Source organism: Salvelinus fontinalis, chromosome 1, assembly GCF_029448725.1.
Source record: "Salvelinus fontinalis isolate EN_2023a chromosome 1, ASM2944872v1, whole genome shotgun sequence".
Classification (NCBI taxonomy): domain Eukaryota; kingdom Metazoa; phylum Chordata; class Actinopteri; order Salmoniformes; family Salmonidae; genus Salvelinus; species Salvelinus fontinalis.
The window spans coordinates 25,489,261-25,509,096 of NC_074665.1; the positions used below are offsets into that span (position 1 = coordinate 25,489,261).

The 19,836-nt window shown below is 43.4% G+C and overlaps 1 protein-coding gene across 3 annotated transcripts in view; it reads right to left on the bottom strand.

Moving 5' to 3' along the window:
• Positions 1 to 19,836, bottom strand: part of LOC129851053 (bifunctional heparan sulfate N-deacetylase/N-sulfotransferase 2-like) — a 215,232-nt gene that overhangs the window by 107,157 nt on the left and 88,239 nt on the right. For all 3 annotated transcript variants that reach the window (XM_055917237.1, XM_055917245.1, XM_055917251.1), the window contains exon 2: positions 15,988 to 16,030. The gene's annotated coding sequence lies outside the window, so the exon portion shown is untranslated. The remainder of the gene's footprint in view (positions 1 to 15,987; positions 16,031 to 19,836) is intronic.

The following is a 19,836-nucleotide window of genomic DNA, read 5'->3' on the forward strand; positions in this document are numbered from 1 at the left end:
CCCTCCTCTCATTCCTCCCAGTGGCCGTAGCCTTCTCCCTGGCCTGCCTGCCCGTTTGCCCTGTCTAGTGACAGCTGAGGGAGAGAGTCTGGCCCACGGTGACGTTGACAAATGTCCACCCCCTTACACCGAAAAGGACCCCCGAGAGGGAGAGAAAGAGAGAGGAGGGGGGAGAGAATGAGGGGGAGAGAGAGAGAGCGAGAGAGAGAGAAAGAGAGAGAAAGAGATATAAAGGGAGGAAGAGAGGCTTTGTGAAGGCAGCCACCATGTCCTAGACAAGGGCATCGGCACTGCACCAGCCCTGAGGAGGGTGATTCATACGTCATACCCTACGATCACTCTCTCTCTCACCCTCACACTCACATTCACTCACTTCCCCCTCTCTTCCCTCCTTCGTTAGTCTTTATTCCCCAGCAAACCAATTAAAGGCTACCTCCTCACACACAATGACAGGAAGGGCTGGGGATGTGTGTCCTGTGGCGCCTACTTATACAGCAGGCCAAGGCCCCACGGCAGGCGGTGAAAGTGATATACAGTAAATGTGTTGTGAGGATGAGGTCCCTCCTCCAGACAGCTAGCTCCGGCTGTCCGTTAGGCCCAATCCATCACTGCACCGACCGATCGCCTAGTCCTCCTAGCTACACACACACACACGCCACTCTGGCTAATTACACACTGCCTGGCAGAGTCACTAACCTTGCCTACTCACTCACACACACAGACACAGACCTGCAGGGCTTCATTAGAAGTGGGGTAATGAGACAGAACCGGAGCAGGTTGGGTCAGCCGCTTATTATGAGCCGGGTCATACATGGAGGAGCTCGGGAAAATGGAGCGGCGAGAAGAGGACTCAGACAGGAGAGGACACTGGGCAGAACTAGGGGCAATTGGGACAGTATTTATAGGGGTTAGTGGAGCTAGCTGGGAGAGCAGGGAGAGACCGTGAAATACATAGGGAAAGGCTGCCAGAGACACGCAGACATGATTATACAGCAACACAGCTATTCACACAAGTATGTACATTGCATTCGGAAAGTACTCAGACCCCTTGACTTTTATAGCTTTATTCAGGAATAGATCATATTTTTATTATCCTCATCAATCTATACACAACACCTTATAATAACAAAGCAAAAACATGTTCAGAAATGTTTGCAAGTATATTAAAAAAAAGAAATATCACATTCATATAAGAATTCAGATGCTACAAGCTTGGCACACCTGTATTTGGGGAGTTCCTCCCATTCTTCTCTGCAGATCCTCTCATGCTGTCAGGTTGGATGGGGAGCGTCTATTTCAGGTCACTCCTGAGATATTCGATCGGGTTCAAGTCCGGTCCACTTAAGGACATTCATAGACTTGTCCCGAAGCCACTCCTGCATTGTCTTGGCTCTGTGCTTGGGGTCGTTGTCCTGTTGGAAGGTGAACCGTCGCCCAAGTAAGAGGTCCTGAGTACTCTGGAGCAGTTTTTCATCAAGGATCTCTCTGTACTTTGCTCTGTTTAACTTTCTCTCGATTCTGACTAGTCTCCCTTTCCCTGCCACTGAATATCATCCCTACAGCATGATGCTGCCACCACCATGCTTCACCGTAGGGATGGTGCCAGGTTTCCTCCAGACGTGATGCTTGGCATTCAAGACAAAGAGTTCAATCTTGGTTTCATCAGACCAGAGAATACATTTCCTCTTTGTCAGTGAGTCTTTAGGTGCCTTTTGGCAAACTCCAAGTGGCCTGTCATGTGCCTTTTACTGAGGAGTGACTTCAGCCTGGCCACTCTACCAGAAAGGCCTGATTGGTGGAGTGTTGCACAGATGGTTGTCCTTCTGGAAGGTTCTCCCATCTCCACAGAGGAACTCTGGAGCACTGTCACAGTTGCCGTCGGGTTCTTGGTCACCTCCCTGACCACGGCCCTCCTCCCCCGATTGCTTAGTTAGGACCGGAAGCCAAATCTAGTTAGAGTGGAACTTCTTCCATTTAAGAATGATGGAGAACACTGTGTTCTTGGGACCTTCAACGCTGCAAAAATGTTTTGGTTCCCTTACCCAGATCTATGTCTCGACACAATCCTGTCTCGGGGCTCTATGGACAATTCCTTTGACCCCATGGCTTGGTTTTTGCTCTGATATGCACGGTCAACTGTGAAACCTTATATAGACAGGTGTATGACTTCCCAAATCATGTCCAATCAATTGAATTTAACACAGGTGGACTCCAATCAAATTGCAGAAACATCTCAAGGATGATCAAAGGAAACAGGATGCACCTGAGCTTAATTCCGAGTCTAATTTACATAAGTATACAGACCCATTGCTGTAAGGCATATTTTTTTTTATACATAAAGTACAGGTCAAAAGTTTAGACACACCTACTCATTCAAGGGTTTTTTATAATTTTTACTATTTTCTACATTGTAGAATAATAGTGAAGACATCAAAACTATGAAAAAATACATTTGGATTCATGCAGTAAACAAAACAGTTTTAAACTTATCAAAATATATTTCATATTTGAAATTCTTCAAAGTAGCGACCCTTTGCCTTGATGACAGCTTTGCACTCTTGGCATTCTCTCAACCAGCTTCATGAGGTAGTCACCTGGAATGCATTTCAATTAACAGGTGTGCCTTGTTAAAAGTTAATTTGTGGAATTTCTTTACTTCTTAATGCGTTTGAGCCAATCAGTTGTGTTGTGACAAGGTAGGGCTGGTATACAGAAAAAGCCCTATTTGGTAAAAGACCAAGTCCATATTATGGCAAGAACAGCTCAAGTAAGCAAAGAAAAACGACAGACCATCATTACTTTAAGACATGAAGGTCAGTCAATCCGGAAAATTAAGAACTTTTAAAGTTTATTCAAGCGCAGTTGCTAAAACCATCAAGCGCTATGATGAAACTGGCTCTCATGAGGACCGCCACAGGAAAGGAAGACCCAGCGTTACCTCTGCTGCAGAGGATAAGTTCATTAGCGTTACCAGCCTCAGATTCTGCAGCCCAAATAAATGCTTCAGAGTTCAAGTAACAGACACATGTCAACATCAACTATTCAGAGGGGACTGCGTGAAGCGGGCCTTCATGGTCGAATTGCTGCAAAGTGGTTAGAGTGTTGGACTAGGTAACCGAAAGGTTGCAAGATCAAATCCCCGAGCTGACAAGGAAAAAATCTGTCGTTCTGCCCCTGAACAAGGCAGTTATTAACCCACTGTTCCTAGGCCGTCATTGAAAATAAGAATTTGTTCTTAACTGCCTTGCCTAGTTAAATTAAAAGGTTTTAAAAAACACTACTAACGGTCACCAATAAGAACAAGAGACTTGATTGGGCCAAGAAACACAAGCAATGGACATTAGACCGGTGGAAATCTGTCCTTTGGTCTGACAAGTCCAAATGTGAGATTTTTGGTTCCAACCGCAATGTCTTTGTGAGACTTAGAGTAAGAAAGTGAACTGATGATCTCTGCATGTGCGGTTTCCACTGTGAAACATGGAGGAGGTGGTGTGATGGTGCTTTGCTGGTGACACTGTCAGTGATTTATTTAGAATTCAAGGCACATTTACCCAGCATGGCTACCACAGCATTCTGCAGTGATATGGCATCCCATCTGGTTGTCCCTTAGTGGGACTATCATTTGTTTTCCAACAGGACAATGACCCAACACACCTCCAGGCTGTGTAAGGGCTATTTGACCAAGAAGGAGAGGGATTGAGTGCTGCATCAGATGACATGGCCTCCAAAATCAACCGACCTAAACCCAGTTGAGATGGCTTGGAATGAGTTGGACCAGAGTGAAGGAAAAGCAGCCAACAAGTGCTCAGCATATGTGGGAACTCCTTCAATACTGTTTGAAAAGCATTCCAGGTGAAGCTGGTTGAGAGAATGTCAAGAGTGTGCAAAGCTGTCATCAAGGCAAAGGGTGACCACTTTGAAGAATATAAAATAGTGATTAGTTTAACACATTTTGGGTTACTGCATGATTCCATGTGCGTTATTTCATAGTTGTGATGTCTTCATTATTATTCTACAATGTAGAAAATAGTAAAAATAAAGAAAAACCCTTGAATGAGCAGGTGTGTCCATACGTTTGACTGGTACTGTATGTATATGTAGATTGATGACGAAAACTATTACGTTTTGTGGAAGAAGTCAAGGGATTTCAATACATTCCAAATACACTGTGCATACACCATAATATACAGTACCAGTCAAAAGTTTGTACACACGTTCTCATTCAAGGGTTTTTATTACTTTTACTGTTTTCTACATTGTGTTATTTCATAGTTTTGATGTCTTCACTATTATTCTACAATGTAGAAAATAGTAAAATAAAGAAAAACCCTTGAATGAGTAGGTGTGTCCAAACGTTTGACTGGTCTACAGTTTAATGGCAGTCCTAGCTTTCCTCTATAAAGGACTGGGTGTGCACACTTCCGTCCAACACCAATTTGCTCAGGGCTGCTTCAACCAAGTCCCAGACACACATAAAACTCCAATCCCTAATCTGTCCAATGGGGCTCTAGCTATGACATCACATCTGCAGCTGCAGGCCCCATGAGGCCCCTGGGGGTGATGTCACCAACCCCGAGAGACTGTAACGGACTGTCACATTCAGCTAGTTTGGCTGTAAGTGACACTCTCGTTTCCTTTTCCCTTCTCTCTTTCTTTCCCTCGGTTTCTTTTGCTGGCACTTTGGACAGAAGACAGAAAATCCATTACACAGAACACACTTCCCAGTTAACTCCAATTAATCAATTAAGGAATGCCGGGAGATCAACTAGGCAAACACCTGCTCAGGAAGGGTGGAGGTAAATATGTTTTGTTGCAGGAGCGCTTTGTACTGGAGAAGAAGTAGTTACATTTGGATGCTGACCAAGTCTCCTTAAAAATCACACTTCATCAGCCAGAGTAGCTGAGAGAGGGGGTAAGTAGATCTGACAGACAGGGGGAAGCAGAGGAAGAGCTCTAAATAACTTAGAATGAGCTGAGACATAACGAGGACTCAGTGGAGTAGGGGTCTGCAGGGACACAGACAGTGTGGGTTGTGTAAGAGATGGTGAGACAACATTACGTTATCCATTAGCTAGGTATATTGATATCATAACATGATACATTACATGATATAAAACTGTAGACATAACACACACACAGTGCTAACAACTCAGCTTAATTCTCAAACACCAGACTGTACAAAACCCCTGACACATGCTTCCTCTCCCTTTACCTTATTTACAAACCGTCTCAGTCGTAAACAAATTCTCTCTTTCTTAATTTCTCTCACTCACCTCACCCTTCACCTCCCACCTCACCCTTCACCTCCCACCTCACCCTTCACCTCCCACCTCACCCTTCACCTCCCACCTCACCCTTCACCTCCCACCTCACCCTTCACCTCCCACCTCACCCTTCACCTCCCACCTCACCCTTCACCTCCCACCTCACCCTTCACCTCCCACCTCACCCTTCACCTCCCACCTCACCCTTCACCTCCCACCTCACCCTTCACCTCCCACCTCACCCTTCACCTCCCACCTCACCCTTCACCTCCCACCTCCCCCTTCCACAGATGTATCATCAGGTGGCCCATCTGTCCAGCAGCTGCAGCCTATCATCCCTCTTCATCACCCTGTGGACAGATTATTAGAAGAGGGCTATAGCATAGTAAGATGAAGCCTGGTCCAGACTTAGTGCTCCCCGGGTGTGAGAGATCAATGGGGATCAATGGGAGTGATGGGTGCTTAGGGCAGGCCTGGCCCTTGAGGTACTGTGATCAGGGTGCTGTCCAGGGAACGGCTAATCCCGTTAGCTAATTAGCAGCCTGGAACAGATGGACATGACCCGCTCCGCAGCCCGAGGACGACACCAGCTTAGCCACCAGGGTTATTAGCACCCAGCCATATGGATAAAATAGGAAGAAGATAAGGGGGAGAGGAGAGTGGAGGAAACAGAGAGAGAGTAGGAAGACAAAGCGAGATAGGAGAGAAGATATAGTATGTGTATGTGTGAAATAGAGGGAGTTATATGGGTTCATGCGAGTTCCCTAAGACACTGTGTATGTGCCAGATAGTGTAGATGTCAGAAGGTCTTTGTGTGCACAAAGAGTGCGTGCATGTGTGCATAAGTCAGTGTGTGTGTGTGTGTGTGTGTGTGTGTGTGTGTGTGTGTGTGTGTGTGTGTGTACGTACTAGGGCTGTCCGAAAAAATAAAATCTTTGTCGACCAAGAGATGTCTGTTCTTTCGACCAATCGATTGAACAACATTTTTAAACGTATATTTTTTCATATATTGACATCCTATGCGTTTCAATCAAATCAACTATATTCACTGAGCTTGTATGATGCTTTATGCACACTGTTTGATTAAATAATTAAGACACACAAATTACTAGAGGGAGTCCGACCAGAAATGTATTTGATTGTGCCGGGCTCAGACTTGCAGCGTTGTGTTAAAAAAAAAAGGGAAAAAAGACATCGAGTGACTGTGTGACTAGCATCCATTGTCCCTCTCTCCTCCCAGCTGCAGAGACCGCCACAGAACATCAAAGTGTTTATCGCGCTGTCCGTGTTGCTGAAGCTGCACATAAATTACAGACTTTTCTGACCGAAAAGTTCCGTTACCAAAATCCCTAATTTCTTTAGGAAAAAACATTCCCTATTCCCTTAATCCTTGCTCTCTTTACATGACACGTATATGCATCGCAAGCACGTGGTCAACGACCTATTCGCATGGGACAAGTATTACTTGAGAATGTTGATTATGTAATTATTACTCCAAAATGTCCGTTATTCCAGAGGATGATTCAGATGGAATTTGTTTTTATGTAATGATTTTTATTATTTTTTATGTTTTTTTGCCTCAATAAATTGACAGTTATGACAGAAGCATGGAGGTTTTTATTTTAGGTGTGAAGATGCACTATTTCAACAGTATTTCAACATGTCTTACATGATAGGGCCACACTGATAACTCAAGCTTGGTTCCCATGTTTCTAAACCATACCAAATTATCTTTGGTGTAGTGTTGCCATAACATTTCAATTGAGGAAGTGTGATCATAATCATTAGGATATTTTAGCGATCAGCAGTATGTCCTAAATGCCAACCAGCCTTCAGATGTGAGCTAAACAGTGCAATTGCACTTGAGATGCATGTTAAGGCTATGGATGAGTAAGTTAACTTATCATTTCCAAACGTTTAGGTCAGTTGTATGCTGCTGCTTTGCGATCTATTAACAGCAACGGTTGCATTAAATAGGCAGAATATTTTTTTTATTGATGCATAAACAAAAGCATTCACTGAAAGTTGATAAGATATATATATATATATGAATGGCCTACATGTAGCCTATGTGCAGCACTACATTTATCGAATCAGTTATTGTTTTCTTGCGCAGACAACACCTTTTGGTCAGTTGTATGCTGCTGCTTTGCGATCTATTAACAGCAAGGGTTGCATTAAATAAGCTCAAGATTTTTTTACAGAAGCATTTGGCAATATTCAATTCATACACACAAAACATATAAACAAAGGCATTCACGTTGAAAGTTGATAAGCTATATATCTATGAATGGCCTAAATGGAGCCTATGTGCAACACTTAGTTAAATTTATCGAACCAGTTATTGTTTTCTTGTGCAAAAACCACGAGCAACACCTGTACAACTCAGACATTTCTCTCAAAACACAGGGATGTCGATCCGCACGGGACTAGTATTTTCAGAGGATCTTGGTGTTTTCCAAAAAGCAGTAGGTTATTCTGTCTGGAATTATTACTCTCCTGCCATGTAAAGATGGAAAAAAATGGACATGGCAGATTCGGACAGGACTAAAATTACAGATGTGGCGTTTTGTTTTCATGCACATAATAATACCCGACCTCCCTCAGTAAAACTAACACCGTCTGAATAGGGCACAATAGGCCTGACCTATAGCATATCATAATCGCATCAATAAATTGGTTCTAACAAACTCTGAACACCGTAACACATGTGAAAATGGGTAGAGCTGCCGCTTTCAAGGAGCGGGACTCTAACCCGGAAGCTTATAAGAAATCCCACTATGCCCTCCAACGAACCATCAAACAGGTAAAACATCAATACAGGACTAAGATCGAATCGTACTACACCGGCTCCGACGCTCGTCGGATGTGGCAGAGCTTGCAAACCATTACAGACTACAAAGGGAAGCACAGCTGCCCAGTGACACAAGCCTACCAGACTAGCTAAATTACTTCCCAGCTCGCTTCGGGGCAAGTAACACTGAAACACGCATGAGAGCATCAGCTGTCCCAGACGACTGTGTGATCACGCTCTTCGTAGCCAATGTGAATAAGACCTTCACAAACAGGTCAACATTCACAAGGCCGCCAGGACGTGTACTCCGAGAACGCGCAGACCAACTGGCAAGTGTCTTCACTGACATTTTCAAATTCTCTCTGTCGGAGTCTGAAATAAAAACATGTTTCAAGCAGACCACAATAGTCCCTGTGCCGAAAAACACTAAGGTAAGCTGCCTAAATGACTACTAACCCGTAGCACTCACGTCCGTTGCCGTGAAGTGCTTTGAAAGGCTGGTCATGGCACACAACACCATTATCTCAGAAACCCTAGACCCTCTAAAATTTCCATACCGCCCAAACAGATCAACAGATGATGCGATCTCTATTGCACTACGCACAGCCCTTTCACACATGGACAAAATTAACACCTATGTTAGAACGCTCTTCATTAACTTCAGCTCAGCATTCAACATCGTAGTGCCCTCAACGCTCATCAGTATGCTAAGGACCCTGGGACTAAATACCTCCCTCTGCAACTGGATCCTGGACTTCCTGTGTGTGCTCAGTCCCCTCCTGTACTCCCTGCTCACTCATGACTGCACGGCCAGGCATCAACATCATTAAGTTTGCCGATGACACAACAATGGTAGGCCTAATCACCGACAACGACGAGACAGCCTATAGGGAGGTCAGAGACCTGACCGTGTGGTGCAAGGACAACAACCTCTCCCTCAACATGATCAAGACAAAGGAGATGATTGTGGAATACAGGAAAAGGAGGACCAAGCACGCCCCCATTCTCATCGACGGGGCTGTATTGGAGCAGGTTGAGAGCGTCAAGTTCCTTGGCGTCCACATCACCAACAAACTATCATGGTCCAAACACACACCTATTCCCCCTAAGGAGACTGAAAATATTTGGCATGGGTCCTCAGATCCTCAAAAGGTTCTGCAGCTGCATCAGAGAGCATCCTGACGGGTTGCATCACTGCCTGGTATGGCAACTGCTCAGCCTCCGACCGCAAAGCACCACAGAGGGTAGTGCGTATGGCCCAGTACATCACTGGGGCCAAGCTTCCTGCCATCCAGGACCTATATATTAGGCAGTGTCAGAGGAAGGCCCTTAAAATTGTCAAAGACTCCAGCCACCCTAGTCATAGACTGTTCTCAATGCAAGCGGTACCAGAGGGCCAAGTCTAGGTCCAAGAGGATTTCTAAACAGCTTCTACCCCCAAGCCATAAGACTACTGAACATCTAATCAAATGGCTACCCATACTTCTACCCCCACCCTCTTTTATGCTGCTGCTACTCCCTGTTATCATCTTTGCATAGTCACTTTAATAATACTACCTACATGTACATACTACCTCAATTACCTTGACTAACCGATACCCCATGTATATAACCTCGCAATTGTTATTTTATTGCTGCTCTTGAATTATTGTTACTTTTTTTAAATGTATTTTTTTTATATGTGTTGGTATTTTTCTGAAAACTGCATTGCTGGTTAAGGGCTTGTAAGTAAGAATTTCACTGTAAGGTCTACACCGGTTGTATTCAGCGCATGTGACAAATAAAATTAGAGGAAATTACAAATAAAACTCAAAATGGGTGAATGTTTACTGGTTGCTCAGGAGGTAAACCCAATCGGACATCTCTTAAGAGACCTGAAAATAGCAATGACGCTCCCCATCCAACCTGACAGAGCTTGAGAGGATCTGCAGAGAAGAACGAGAGAAACTCTCCAAATACAGGTGTGCCAAGCTTGTAGCGTCATACCCAAGAAGACCCGAGGCTGTAATCGCTGCCAAAGGTGCTTCAACAAAGTACTGATTAAAGGGTCTGAATACTTATGTAAATGTGATATTTCAGTTTTTAGTTTTGTTTTTATTTGCATTTCTAAAAACCTGTTTTTGCTTTGTCATTATGGGGTATTGTGTATTGAATTATGAGGGATTTTTTTTGTTTAAATCCATTTTAGAATAAGGCTGTAATGTAACAAAAAGTGGAAAAAGTCAAGGGGTCTGAATACTTTCCGCATGCACTGTAAGATTAGAAATGTAGGCGTTAGTAAGTTACAGTATTAAGACTAAACAGGATGTGCTCTTAGGCCTACAGCTCAATGGTGGTTAAACAAGGTAGCTATACTAAACCTACTAATGACAATGACATTACTTATGATCATCATAATAATAATAATAACAGTAATAATAACAATGAGAAGGAGATCAAGAAATAGAGTGTTATTATTATTATAAATAAAAAAATACGGAGAATTGTAACGGTCGTCCTCCTCCTCTTGAACCGAAAAGGAGGAGTAGTGATGGAACCAAGGCGCAGCGGGTTGTGAACACATAATTTATTTAAAGAAAACACGAAAACACGAACTCGACTATAAACTAACAAAACAACAAACGGTGTAGACAGACCTGGACGACGAACTCACATAAACACGAAGAACGCACGAACAGGGAAAAATAGACTACACAAAATGATGATGTACAAAACAGACCGAACAGTCCCGTATGGTGCGACAAACACTGACACAGGAGACAACCACCCACAACGAACACTGTGAAACAACCTACCTAAATATGACTCTCAATTAGAGGAACGCCAAACACCTGCCTCTAATTAAGAGCCATACCAGGCAACCCATAAACCAACATAGAAACAGAAAACATAGAATTCCCACCCAAACTCACGTCCTGACCAACTAACACATACAACAAACTAACAGAAATAGGTCAGGAACGTGACAAGAATTTGGAACAGCGTAAACTAAGTAAATTATGAATAATCCCAGAGAGAATGTTCCAACGAAAAAAATTAAAAAACAAAGTGTAAAGCTACTAAGTATTCAAAGAGACTAAGTATTCAAAGGGACTAAGTGTTCAAAGGGACTAGGTATTCAAAGGGACTAAGTATTCAAAGGGACTAAGTATTCAAAGGGACTATGTTGCTGTATTACAGCAAAGCAAGATTAAAAACAGCTGAATTTGTGAAATCGTTTACTTGACATGTTGTGTGAGGCTCGGTGCTCACGGAATCAGTAGGCTATTAAACAAACACTAAACGGGCAACAGAAGCAGGATCTGTCATCTGTGAATGTATTGATGATTTATAAAGCCAGGCACATTCAACACTTAAGCTATTGATTATAGACCTAATTAAGTTGGGGTTTCCTCTCTCCTCACTCTTAGACAATAAGGCAAGGGCAGCTCATTCTGCTGCTGCCTCTGCCGCATTGTTCTCAACACCAATATGCTGGGTAACTTTGCTATTATGCACATATCAACATGGCCGAGGAAAAGGCACCAATTTAAATGCGCACTGATGTGTTTCTGAACCATGGACAGCAACCACTATCCAATGCAGGGGAAAGCATATTTGCTCTAAAATAATATTTTTATTAGTGTTGCACAGTTGATCTTACAGTTGAAGTCGGAAGTTTACATACACCTTAGCCAAATACATTAAACTCAGTTTTTCACAATTCCTGACATTTAATCCTAGTAAAAATTCTCTGTCTTAGGTCAGTTAGGATCACCACTTTATTTTAATAATGTGAAATGTCATAATAATAGTAGAGAGAATGATTTATTTCAGCTTTTATTTATTTCATCACATTCCCAGTGGGGTCATTGTCCATTTGGAAGACCCATTTGCAACCAAGCTTTAACTTCCTTACTGAAGTCTTGAGATGTTGCTTAAATATATCCACATAATTTTCCTTCCTCCCTTCTGCAGCAAAGCACCCCCACAACATGATGCTGCCACCCCCGTGCTTCGCGGTTGGGATGGTGTTCTTCGGCTTGCAAGCATCCCCCTTTTTCCTCCAAACATAACGATGGTCATTATGTCCAAACAGTTCTATTTTGTTTCATCAGGACATTTCTCCAAAATGTTTCATCAGGACATTTCTCCAAAAAAGTACGATCTTTGTCCCCATGTGCAGTTGCAAACCGTAGTCTGGCTTTTTTATGCCGGTTTTAGAGCAGTGGCTTCTTCCTTGCTTAGCGGCCTTTCAGGTTATGTCGATATAGGACTCGTTTTGCTGTGGATATTGATACTTTTGTACCTGTTTTCTCCAGCATCTTCACAAGGTCCTTTGCTGTTGTTCTGGGATTGATTTGCACTTTTCGCACCAAAGTACGTTCATCTCTAGCAGACAGAGCGCGTATCCTTCCTGAGCAGTATGACGCTGCGTGGTCCCATGGTGTTTATACTTGCGTACAATTGCTTGTACATATGAACGTGGTACCTTCAGGCATTTGGAAATTGCTCCCAAGGATGAACCAGACTTGTGGGCTACAATTTGTTTTCTGAGGTCTTGGCGGATTTCTTTTGATTTTCCCATGAGGTCAAGCAAAGAGGCACTGAATTTGAAGGTAGGCCTTAAAATACACCCACAGGTACACCTCCAATTGACTCAAATGATGTCAATTAGCCTATCAGAAGCTTCTAAAGCCATGACATAATTTCCTGGAATTTCCCAAGCTGTTTAAAGGCACAGTCAACTTAGTGTATGTAAACTTCTGACCCACTGGAATTGTGATACAGTGAAATAATCTGTCTATAAACAATTGTTGGGAAAATGACTTGTCATGCACAAAGAATATGTCCTAACTGGCTTGCCAAAACTATAGTTTGTTAACAATACAATTGTGGACTGGTTGAAAAAACAGTTTTAATGACTCCAACCTAAGTGTATGTAAACTTCCAACTTCAACTTTATGTAATATAACCATATACAATTTCAGTAGCACATGTCTTAGACTGATGGACTGTGCCAACCCCACGGCCTTCACAATGGATCAGTCCACTCAGACATGCGTGAATCAGATAGTTGTCCTGTACACTATGATATATATTTTTTGCTACTGCTCGAACTAAAGAAATCTCAGTCGACCAACAGTCTATCGACTAAAAAAACAATCGACCAGTCGACTAAATGGGGTCAGCTTTAGTGTGTACCGTACATCTCTTTCACTAAGTTGTTCCAATTCATAATGTGGCAAGTTTGGAATGAAACAAGGCTCTGCAGATGATTGACACGTTGGCCTGCTCACTGTAACAGAATAAATATAATGAATCATCTGTTTTCCTGTTGTTCTCTCCTCACCCTCCCTTCATCCCACCGATTTCATTTATTTGTCATTGGAAAATCACTCACAGATGCATCACTGCGGGCGATCGGGCTGGGTGAACATGCCTTTCCCAAACTAACAATGAATTATAGAAACACATTAGTACACCAACGCCAGAAGGAAGGGGGGGAGAAGGAGAGGGAGAGAGAGAAAGCGACAGCACTGCCAGCCGTAGGGGGGTGGTTGATCTAAGAGGCCGAGCTTGTGGGTTGCCAGGGACAGAGAAAGGGGCCTCTTGGTTGGTTACTGTGATCTGAAGGTGGGAGAAGGAGAAGTGACCCAGGGCACCGGCGCTAGAGCAGCAGCAACTGAACTATTATCTGGAGGCTTTAAATTAATCATTCATCATTTGGGAGGAAGGAAGAAGGAATACAAGGAGAATATAGAAAAAGACAGCTGGTGAGAAACCAAAGGTAACACTGAGACATGAATGTGTGACCTTTGTATGTTATGCCACAACATCGAGCAAGGGTGTGCAAGGAGAGTCTTAAGCCCCTTGATCCTGGTCTTTCAGTACAACCGTTGATAAAATGAAAACATAGGGTTGGAAGCAAGGAGTCATCTGTTTAGGGACTGAAAAGAAAGACTCCACTGTACTGTAATTTCGTCAGGATCAGGCTCCGTACTAGTATTGTGATGAAACTAGGGTTGGGCGATGTCAACCTTTGTCCTATAATGATTATGTACCCCTAAAATATTGCGATATATGATGCTATCACCCCTATTGGACTGCCCCCCTCCCCAAAATAAAATACAATAAACTCAGCATAATCGACAGTTGGGCTATAGCTCGAAATCAAATGCAACTGGATGAATCATGCTGAAAGATGTTGTTCAAAGCCTGGGAAGAGGCTAAGTGAAGGCAATGGAAAATCTTCTCTAATATCCCTTTCTGGTGGAGGAGCAGAAGAGGTTTGTGTGCGTGTATCTGAGGGGTGTGCACATGATGGAGCAGTGACTGTCTGATGAGAAACGGGCTGTCTTACCCTAGAGAGCTAGGTTATAGGCCTAGAAGCAGAACTGGATAATAATGACTTTATCTGTCTCATAAAATGATATAAAAATAAATCATTGTTTATTTCACTCTCTCATAAAGCTGTGATTAAGAATAGCCTAGGCCTAGGTTTAGGCTACAGACTTTCATTCTTGCTCTTTTTGAAAGCCACAACAACTTTGTAAACTAGAAATAAGCTACTGTTCATCATTTTTTACTTGTCTTGAAGCTTTTATGATAGGGCTAGGAGGAGGATAGGTTATTGGCCGTTTGGTTTTCAACCTCACATGGAGGGATTACCCGACCCGCATGGATAATTTCTTTCAAAATAAGCTTCAACTTGATTAAACTTGTAATTACATTTTTTTTATAAGCTATTGAATGTTCCCTCATTATTAGTCCTCTGGCTACCTTACTTTTTTTAGGCTATTCAAATAACTTGGAGATGGAACTGTTACATTCATTGTTTGATCGGGAGAAAGCTATGCATAAAACGATGAAGCATAGCAATCAGTCATATTCATGGCCTATCAAAATGAAGAGAGAATGGAATATAGGCTTTTATAGTTGTTTTTTTTACAGCTAGACACAACATAGCTAAAATAAAATAAAAAAAGGTTTAAGAATTTTGCGCCACTTTGGTGGAATTCTCTGTTCTGTCTGGCCTACATTCCTCTCTTGCGTTCTGTAGGCTATATAACATATTTATTGAAATAGGCTATAGCAAATAGGAATAGGCAAATTACTCAAAATGGCACTTGTGTGCTGCCCTGCTGTGCGCTGCGAGACACAGCGTCAGTCATGTTCCAATAGGCTTAACCATCTCAACCGTCTGTTACATCACGATGTTGTCACCATCAACGATGGCTGTCAATCATCGGCAATTTACAATGCTATCGTACTATCGCCCAACCCTAGATGAAGCCAACCCAAAGAAATTAAAAGCTTCCGTCCTACTTGGGTTCAGGCCCATGTTCGACAAAGTTTAGCATTAGCAATGGCAGCGGGGGTCCTTTGAGTTCCATGCTGTCGTTTCCCTCCCCAACAAAGCCCCTTCACTAGGATCCAGTTGCCTTCGATATGGGTGGCTGCCCCCTTGCAAAGATCTGTTATCAAGCTCACTGCAGAGACAGGCTACAGATCTGTGCGTGTCTTTCTGCCAATGTATGTGTGTGTACATGCGTGCGCTGTTCGTCAGTTCACATTTCTGTTTTTGGTTATTCAGGTAGTCGGCGTGTCTAATCCCACTTCAGAATCCAGGTCAAAGTCTGTGTGAGAACTTTCTGTGAGACTGTGTTGCTGTTGATTCAGGTATAGTTGGTATGTGATTCAGCCAATATGAGCTATTGTAGGCCGGGGTCCACAAGTGAACCAATCATAGAACCAGCAAATGCAAAGCTCTTTGTGCTATGTTAAATTCTATCATCCTCTGACATCGACACATTCGCAAACTAACACATATGGGATGTGTGAACGTACACACACTGTATGAAATCGCATACACGCACACAAACACCCACACCCAAAAGAATATAAACACAGAACAGCACACCCAGTTGTCTTTGAAGAGCACCTTACCTCAGCATGAGCAGCAGTCTATGAGGCGAGACGAGACGAGAGCCTGCAGAGAAGAGGAGAGAAACGGGATTCATTAATGATCCAAAAATGAACCCCTGCTGTTCACACCTACATTAATATGAGCCGCCCACCTCAGCAAGCGAGCTTAAAATACACATAGGGCTGTGGGGGAGCATCTTCACAGCAGTCTCTTCCATTTAAAAAGAGGGAGAAAAGTGTTTCACGGTTGCCCAGTTTGAAAGGCAATATGTCCCTCAGTCCTCCTCACAGCTTGAAGCCCCAGGGTTGTCAAGGACGACAGAGCAAGAGAGATGAGAGACGAAGACAGACAAGCGGGCTCAATAGCATCACATGGTGGTAAGATGCTGGAGGAGAGCCCTCACCTTGACTTGACTAGACCCTGAGTCACCATATCCCTCTCTTTCTCCCAGGTGGTATTTGCTTTGTAGTGGGCAGAGCCAACTGATCCAAGGGCAGGCCAGAGAGCGAGAGAGGGCTCCCAGTACAGACCCACAGAAGCAGTCTCTAAATAGTACGTTTTAACTAGCTTCCATGGCAGGACATGATAAGAAATATGGATAAATCCTATCCAGTCCTGTCACCTATCTGTGATTATAAAGGAACTGATATTGGAGAGTTGTTCATGTTAGAGATACTGATGAGACACAGTCAAGGTTAGGGGGCTTTTTAGATCTACCTAGAGCAGGTAGATCTACCAGACACTACATGTATAATAATTGAGCCATGTTGTGAAGGAGCTGGTCCCAATGCATGAGGTTCTCTCTTTACCTTGTCAAGTCAGACAGGACAAATTAACAGCGGAGTTTACAAACTTTTTCATAAACAAAATATATTTTAGCTGCAAAAATTACACCAACAAAACACACAAAAAATGAAAAAAAATGAACATGCTTTGTAATGTTTCTAAAACAATACATCAGTTACTTCTTAATAGTAATACATGTGTTATATTGTTTTATCTAAAAAATTGGGACCCGAGTCTTTTAACCAAAATATCACAAGCCGAGACAAAAATGTTCACCTGCCCTTTAAGGGCGGGAGGTTACCGCGGTAGCGCTACTAGCCATGTTTTTGTGCCTGTGAGATTGAGTCTGACGAGTAGAAGCATTGTCTTCTCTTCCCTAGCAGTTGAAATTCAAACATAGAAAAATAACCTACCTTGTGAACAAAACAATGTAAATAGCCAACAAACACAAAGGCAAAGTCTCACTTGAGCAGACTTTCGTTTCGAGTAAATTAGACCAACTTGTATGCCTGTGCCCAGCGCTTCTAAAGCACAGCCCCCAGCCAGGCAGTGTTGCAGCACGAGGTGGAATAGGCTCAATAAGATTCGTAGTTCTTTGACTGTGTCCGATTAATTAACCAGCTATGAAACAAAATGGTGGAAATACTTTGAAAATTATAAATTATTTTACTATAAATGTGATCATACTTGTCTATTTTCATTCACAAATGCAAGTGAAATACTCTCACTGTGGAGCCCTGTGGCTGGTGAAATAGAAATCTTACCCGCCATTTGCATGTGGCGGGTGTTCATTTTAGGCCCTGCTGGAGACACAGTTAGGGGAAGGAAGGAGAGGGGAGCTCACAGTTGAAGGTAGGGTAGTGGTGGTGGAAGGGGTACAAAAGTGGTATGGAGGTAGAGGTTGTGCTGTAGCCTGCTACTCAACCTAGTGTGCTCCAGAAAACGCTCCTGCTGCATAAATGCATCACATGTCAAACACACATCGCCCCTGATGGAGCGGAATCTGCCTGGGCAGATAAATAATGCACTGCTATCTCCTGCTACTGCTATAAAAGATGAATAACACACCAGAACACAGCTTTACATACACTACATGACCAAAAGTATGTTGACACCTGCTCGTCCAACATCTCATTCCAAAATCATGGGCAATAATATGGAGTTGGTCCCCCCTTTGCTGCTATAACAGCCTCTACTCTTCAGGGAAGGCTTTCCACTAGATGTTGGAACATTGCTGCGGGGACTTGGTTACCTTCAGCCACAAGAGCATTAGTGAGGTCGGGCACCGATTTTGGACCATTAGGCCTGGCTCGAGGTTTGGCGTTCCAATTCATCCCATAGGTGTTCGATGGGGTTGAGGTCAGGGCCCTTGTGCAGGACAGTTATTCCACTCTGATTTTGTCAAACAATTTCTGTATGGACCTCGCTTTGTGCACAGGGACATTGTCATGCTGAAACAGGAAAGGACCGTCCCCAACCTGTTGCCACAAAGTTGGAAGCACAGATTAGTATAAAATGTCATTGTATGCTGTAGCATTGAGACTTCTCTTCACTGGAACTAAGGGTCCTAGCCCAAACCATGAAAAACAGCCCCAGACCATTGTTATCTTCCACCAAACTCTACAGTTGGCACTATGCATTCTCCTGGCATCCACCGGATTGCCAGACGATGAAGAGTTATTCATCACTCCAGAGAACGGTTTCCCGTGTGGCTCAGTTGGTAGAGCATGGCGCTTGCAACGCCAGGGTTGTGGGTTCAATTCCCACGGGGGGACCAGGGTTCAATTCCCATGGGGGGACCAGGATGAATATGTATGAACTTTCCAATTTGTAAGTCGCTCTGGATAAGAGCGTCTGCTAAATGACTTAGATGTAAATGTAAATGTCCTGTGCTCCAGAGTCCAATGGCGGCGAGCTTTATACCACTCCAGCCAACGCTTGGCTGCTTGGCCATGGAAACCCATTTCATGAAGCTCCCAACGAACAGTTCTTGTGCTGACGTTGCTTCCAGAGGCAGTTTGGAACTCGGTAGTGAGTGTTGCAAACCAGGACAGGTGATTTTTATGCGCTAGGCGCTTCAGCACTCAACGTACCCGTTTTGTGAGCTTGTGTGGCCTACCACTTCGCGGCTCTAGCAGTGCAGAAATTTGACAAACTGACTTGTTGGAAAGGTGGCATCCCATGACAGTACCACGTTGAAAGTCACTGAGCTCTTCAGTAAGGCCATTCTACTGCCAAATTAGCCAAATCCACTAATTTGAAGGGGTGTCCACATATTTCGGTATATATAGTGTATGTATGTATTACACATTACTGACGACAACTGTTCTCGCTAAACTGAGCGAGTGCGCAGTCGCGCACTTACCCACTAATATAATTCTACTCCTTTGCGCTCTGGCTCTGCCTACAACAAAATCAGACTCAATCTTGCAAAGTTAGATTCGTTTATGTTTGTTGCATTGAAAAGGGGCTGATATAATGTTGATTCGATCACAGAAAAACATTTGCTCTAAACTAATGGGGCGAACTCGGTGAAGTTCAATCTTGTGCGCCTCTGGGTGGCCTGCCATTTCTTCTGGGCAGAAGACGCAAGAGATTAAACTTCACCGAGTTTGCATCATAGGCTATATCATAGAAATCAAAAGCTATTTCCATGTGAAAACGTAATGAGATTGTCTCCATCGGATTTGTTGGTAGGCCACTCTGATAGACCTACATTATGCCACAATAGCCTATTGGCTACTGTCTAAAACTGTAAGGGAACAGCCTCAGTGTTAACTGTAAATACGCGGCGGAAGTTGCACAAAATTCTCACAACGTTCAAGTTTCTGCTCACTGCTCATTTGCTCAGAGCCCCAAAAAGATTTGAAGGAACATTGCTGACGACCCTCATTTACCCCTGGAACATATTTAGCCACACCCACGTCCAGCTCTCTAAAGCCACTTCTCATACAAGAAGGCACACAGGATGACATGTACACACAAACACATGCACCCACTCCCGGCACGCACACACAAACATGTACAGACACACAAACACCCCCTCTACAGAACTACAACAGACACCGACATCTCCCATCACC